The sequence below is a fragment of the Nipponia nippon genome, unplaced genomic scaffold, assembly GCF_047370975.1.
Source record: "Nipponia nippon isolate SJK-2023a ecotype South Korea unplaced genomic scaffold, ASM4737097v1 scaffold_6, whole genome shotgun sequence".
In the NCBI taxonomy this organism is placed as follows: Eukaryota; Metazoa; Chordata; class Aves; order Pelecaniformes; family Threskiornithidae; genus Nipponia; species Nipponia nippon.
The window spans coordinates 52,545-58,211 of NW_028262380.1; the positions used below are offsets into that span (position 1 = coordinate 52,545).

At 61.6% G+C, this 5,667-nt stretch overlaps 1 long non-coding RNA gene across 1 annotated transcript; it reads right to left on the reverse strand.

The window, feature by feature from the left end:
* Positions 1–695: 695 nt before the first annotated feature.
* On the reverse strand, positions 696–4,879 carry LOC148051295 (uncharacterized). Its single transcript, XR_015699941.1, has 3 exons — positions 4,576–4,879; positions 1,874–1,973; positions 696–1,345 (listed from the first exon to the last, which is right to left on the reverse strand). It is a non-coding gene; the product is annotated as an uncharacterized LOC148051295 (long non-coding RNA).
* Positions 4,880–5,667: the final 788 nt, after the last annotated feature.

The following is a 5,667-nucleotide window of genomic DNA, read 5'->3' on the forward strand; positions in this document are numbered from 1 at the left end:
GGAAATGGTATAAAAACAGACAAACTTTTAAAAGCAATGGTGATTAAGGAAATAAGGAAAAAATTTTAAAATCCCATTGGTGAACTAAAATGGAGATGGAAAAGAAGATTTAAAAAGTGATGGCACTAAGGAAAAACAAGAAAGAATAATTAAAAATTAATGACAGCAAACAAGATGCAAGTAGAAATTTTAAAAGCCAAAGGATTAAGAGAGGAAAGCAGTACAAAGTAGCAACATTGAACTACAATGCAGACATAGACAGAAATTTTTAAAAGCGACAGTGCTAAGGAAAGACAAGAAATCATTCAAAATAAAGACAGTGAACGGAATAAAAGGAGGCATAGAAAGAAAACTTAAAAAGCAATCAGCATTAGGGACAGTGCACTAAAACAGAGATGCAGAAACAAAATTTTAAAAAGCAAGGGCACTAAGGAAAGACAAGAAATAATTGGGAAAATTAAAAAACAGGACATCAGGAAGTGATTTAAAAACCCGCATCGGTGAACTAAAACGGAGACGGAAAAAATGGAAAAAGACAGAAAATTATTTTTGAATCATTTATATAATACAGCAGATATAGGTTTGTATTTGGAAATCCTTCTTTTTATATATATATATATATATATGAATACTGTATATATACATATGAATATTATTTTTATATATATATATATATATATATATATAAAGGCGAGAGATTTTTCTCTACTGCAATGCCTCACACCCGTATTTACAGTTTTGAACGTTTTTGATCACACACACGAATTTTCGAGGCCGATTCCTCCTCTTTTGTCCACGTCTCTCCTTGGACCTGGATCGCTTTTAGTACGGACGCTAGTATCTCAGTAAGCTTTTCAAGGACTACTCTAAGATATTTTCAAAACTTATTGACTGAAAAAGCACACAGCTTCTATGACGAAAACAAAGCCTGTTTCTTCTGAACGCCTGAACTCTTACAAACGGCGTCTTTCCTCTTTTAGGACGCAACTATTTTCCCGATATCATTTCCTAGTAAGCGCACAGAAACAGAAGATTGCGCTTTCAGGAAGGCAAAATAAACGGAGGGAAGTCGGCTTTGCACAGGCAGAACACGCTCCAGCGCAGACCTTCTTTTCCTTTTAGGATCTGCGTTAAAATAGTTCCTAGAAAAACTACAGAAGGAAGGAGAGCTGGCGCATTCTTGACGTTAACTTTGAAGTCCATGCTCCAAGCGCCTTAGGAAAAACGCGGACACGCATCGCGGACGTACCTTGTACTCGCAGACCGCTACGCAGCCTTTCCGTCCGTCTTGCGCTTTCACGGCAGAAGAAAGGGCGACCACGGTGAAACGGCGGCAGCTGACACTCTGCTGAGAGAGGAAAAAAACCTGTAGCATAAAGCTGGGGAGGAGTCCCAAGCTGCCCGGTTTTGTGAAGTCTTGCGAAGGCTACAGCCGAGCGAAGGAAAAAATAGCCCTTTGGAACATATTGCCAAACAACATTCGGCAATAAAACTCGGAGGCGTTTGACACGCGCCCATTTTTTGGTAACTTGCTATTTGCTTCCTGTTATCGTTGTTCTTCCTTCAGAACCTCTACTTGGAGCCAACTTCTTTGCTACCGGTTCAAGCGTTTCCCTTCCTGGTATTACTAGCACACGGGCCCAGGCAAGTCCCTGAACTGCTCTTCCGAACTTCTCCAAACGACAATTACAGCCACGAAAGAGGACTTCAAGAGAGGAAAAGGAGAGGCCGGGCAGCAAAAGAGCTCTGCAGGCTGCCACCAGTCAACATTCCACTCTTTTTTTTTTTTTTTCTTTTAAATACACCCCCCCCGCCCCCAAATACAAACAAAAAAACCCCATGACCTTGTATTTTTTTTCCTTTGGGAGCTCACCCCTGTCTCAGCACAGTGTCCTCCACAGAGCAGGAAGCGCAGACGATCTGTATCCCGATTTGCACGCGACGAATCCGTGTTCAGAAGAAATAGGCCAGATCTGTAAGACCGGTGTTATTTTGGGGGTTTTAACAATCACAACGCAATTGCATCGACCGACGCGTTTGTGAGAAAACTCCTTAACTTCTAAACGTAGCACCTCCTTGGGTAAAAAAACGTGTGCGAGACTGAAAAAAAGGGATGATTCAGAGCTCCCGCTCACGATGGAGCCGTGGCGAAAGGAATGAAAGTGAAGACAAACAGCAGCAACAGGAAGTGAAATTCGGCTTTAATTCTAGGCACGTGCTTAAGAGACTCTCCAAGCCCACACCTCAATCCTAGGAGCGACTAGCCCTTTTCTGGAAGGACAAACTTTGTTACTTCAAAGTCCTAGACCGAAGGCTCCACGGAACAGAACGTGCACCGAGCCACAGGCCACCGTGCCATCGACGCTCTGATGGCAAAGAAAAACCAAGGAAAACTAAAGTTTAAAGATCGGTTTCCATCGCGTTTCATTCCTTACGTTTCCACTGGCACCTAGGTGCTCCAAAATGAACTCTACTGACACCGCATGTTACTAACAATTTAGTTCTGCGTATCAAAACAACAGGCTATTTCCAGCTCGCCCATCAAAGTAGCACGACCGACCAGAAGAGAAACACCGGACCCTAAAGAAGGGAACAGGCAGCTCTTCATTTCTCCTAGAGGAAAGTCTGTTCTTTTGCCCGGAAGGCAAACAGCCGAAACTGCCAAGGGAGCACTGCAGGAACGCGGCGCGCTCTCTCAGCTGCAATTTGTCATCGGCTTTTCTGCACGGGCAGCGGCTTTGCCTTTCCTCTGGCTTTGATGTGGCGCCCCTGGAGCGTCCTTGACCCGGCAAGGGTTTCTCCCCGCTCCCGCAGCCCCAGACACGCGATTACCTGAGCGCCGAGCGGAATCACCCACGCGGGATTTTCTTCCCGGGACGCAGAAGGTGACGCTGGGAAAGGAGGAGGCAAAAAAGGAAGCGGTTTGTCCGGCAGCCACGGCCCTAGAAACTACACCTCCCGGCATGCCCCGGGGAACCAACGTGGCCGACCAAAAGCCCCGGATGCCAGGGGACGCAGCCCTCCGTGCTTTGGGATCCTGCGGGGACACCGTTCACCGCGCCACCGCCGCACGTGGAAGCCCCGCCGAGCCCCCAGCGCGGCTCCCCCCGCCGCCCGGCCCCGGAGCGGAGCGGCGCGGCTCGGCGCGGGGCCCCCCGCCCCGCACCGGCGCGGCGCCCGCCCAACTCCGGGCTCACCTCGCCACCGGCCCCGACCCGACGCGCCCCCCCTCGCCCGGCTCCGGGAAGCCCCGCCCGCCCGGCTCCCACACGGCACCGAACCCTCCCCGCTCCGTGCCTCCCGCCGGCCCGCCGCTCCCCCGCAGGCAAGGGAAAGGAGGAGGCAAAAAAGGAAGCGGTTTGCCCGGCAGCCACGGCCCTAGAAACTACACCTCCCGGCATGCCCCGGGGAACCAACGTGACCGACCAAAAGCCCCGGATGCCGCGAGACGCAACCCTCCGTGCTTTGGGACCCTGCGGGGACACCGTTCCCCCCGCCGCCGCCGCACGTGGAAGCCCCGCCGAGCCCCCAGCGCGGCTCCGGGCAGCCCCCGCCAACACCTCCGGCTGCCCGCCCCCGCCCGGCGCCGACGCGGCGCGGCGCCCCCCGCCGCCCGGCCCCGGACCGGCGCGGCGCGGCGCCCGCCCGGCCCCGGAGCGGCGCGGCTCGGCGCGGCACCCCCCCGCCCCGGAGCGGCGCGGCTCGGCGCGGCACCCCCCCGCCCCGGAGCGGCGCGGCTCGGCGCGGCACTCCCCCGCCCAACCCCGGCGCGGCTCGTCGCGGCGCACCCCCGCCGCCCGGCCCCGGAGCGGCGCGGCTCGTCGCGGCGCCCCCCCCGCCGCCCGGCCCCGGAGCGGCGCGGCTCGGCGCGGCGCCCCCCGCCGCCCGGCCCCGGAGCGGCGCGGCTCGGCGCGGCGCCCCCGCCGCCCGGCCCCGGAGCGGCGCGGCGCTCCCCCGCCGCCCGGCCCCGGCGCGGCGCGGCGCTCCCCGCCGCCCGGCCCCGGACCGGCGCGGCTCCCCCCCGCCCGGCCCCGGACCGACGCGGCTCGGCGCGGCGCTCCCCGCCGCCCGGCCCCGGCGGGGCTCGGTGCGGCGCCTCTCCGCCGCCCGGCCCCGGACCGGCGCGGCGCCTGCCCAGCATCGAATCAGTGCGGCTCAGATCGGCGCGGCGGCCCCCCGGCGCCCGGCCCCAGAGCGGCGCGGCTCGGCGCGGCGCCCGCCCGGCCCCGGACCGGCGCGGCTCGGCTCGGCGCGACGCTCTCCCGCCGCCCGGCCCCGGCGCGGCTCGGCGCTGCCCCGCCGCCCGGCCCCGGCGCGGCTCGGCGCTGCCCCGCCGCCCGGCCCGCACCGGCGCGGCGCCCGCCCAGCATCGAACCAGCGCGGCTCAGCTCGGCGCGGCGCCCCCCGCCGCCCGGCCCCGGAGCGGCGCGGCGCCCCCCCGCCGCCCGGCCCCGGGAAGCCCCACCCGCCCGGCTCCCACACGGCACCGCACCCTCCCCGCTCCGTGCCTCCCGCCGGCCCGGCCGCTCCCCCCCCCCAGGCACCGCCGCCCTTCTCGGGACTTTCCCCGCTCACCTCCTCCCTGCCTGCAGCCGCAGCCGGGCTCCCGCTGGCCCCTCCGCGGGGGGAAGCTCCACCCACGGCGCGATGCCCGCCCCCGATGCACCTCGCAGGCGCTGGCGAAGCTCCGCCCTCCCAGCGGAAAACCCCGCCCTCTGCAGCCAAGCTCTGCCCTGCACACAGCACGCATGCGCCGGTGAAGCTCCGCCCCCTCGGCAAAGCTCCACCCTCCCATGGCAAAGCTCCGCCCCCCCGCAGCAAAGCTCCGCCCCTGAGACAGCGCGCATGCGCAGACAAAGCTCCGCCCTTCACAGCAAACCTCCGCCCTCCCACGGCAAAGCTCCGCCCCCCCGCAGCAAAGCTCCGCCCCTGAGACAGCGCGCATGCGCAGACAAAGCTCCGCCCTTCACAGCAAACCTCCGCCCTCCCACGGCAAAGCTCCGCCCCCCCGCGGCAAGGCTCCGCCCCCGACGCATCGCGCATGCGCTGGTCAAGCTCCGCCCTCACCCGGCAAAGCTCCGCCCTCACCTGGCAAGGCTCCGCCCCCCCGCGGCAAAGCTCCGCCCCCGAGGCAGCGCGCATGCGCGGCAAAGCTCCGCCTTTCACATCAAAGCTCCGCCCCCACGGCAAAACTCCGCCCCAAGACAGCGCGCATGCGCCGGTTAAGCTCCGCCCTCACACGGCAAGCTCCGCCCACCCGCGGCAAAGCCCCGCCCTTCAGAGCAAAGCGCCGCCCCCCCTCGGCAAGGCTCCGCCCCCGAGACAGCACGCATGCGCCAGTGAAGCTCCGCCCTCGCACGGCAAAGCTCCGCCTTACCACCGCTAGGCTCCGCCCCCCCGCGGCTAAGCTCCACCCCAACACAGTGCGCAGGCGTGGTCTCCAGGGGCGGGGCCTGTCGCTAGGGGTGGTGCCCTTCCCCTGCCCGGGGGCATCCAGGGGCGGGGCCCGGCGCTAGGGGCGGGGCCGCTCCACACCAGGACCGGGGCATTCGGCGGGGCGGGGCTGCAGCGGAGGCGGACGCCGCGGGGCGGGGCTGCAGCGGAGGCGGACGCGGCAGTGCTAGCAGCGGCAAGCGCCTCCCGTGCGGCGAGAGCGGCGCTTCCTTA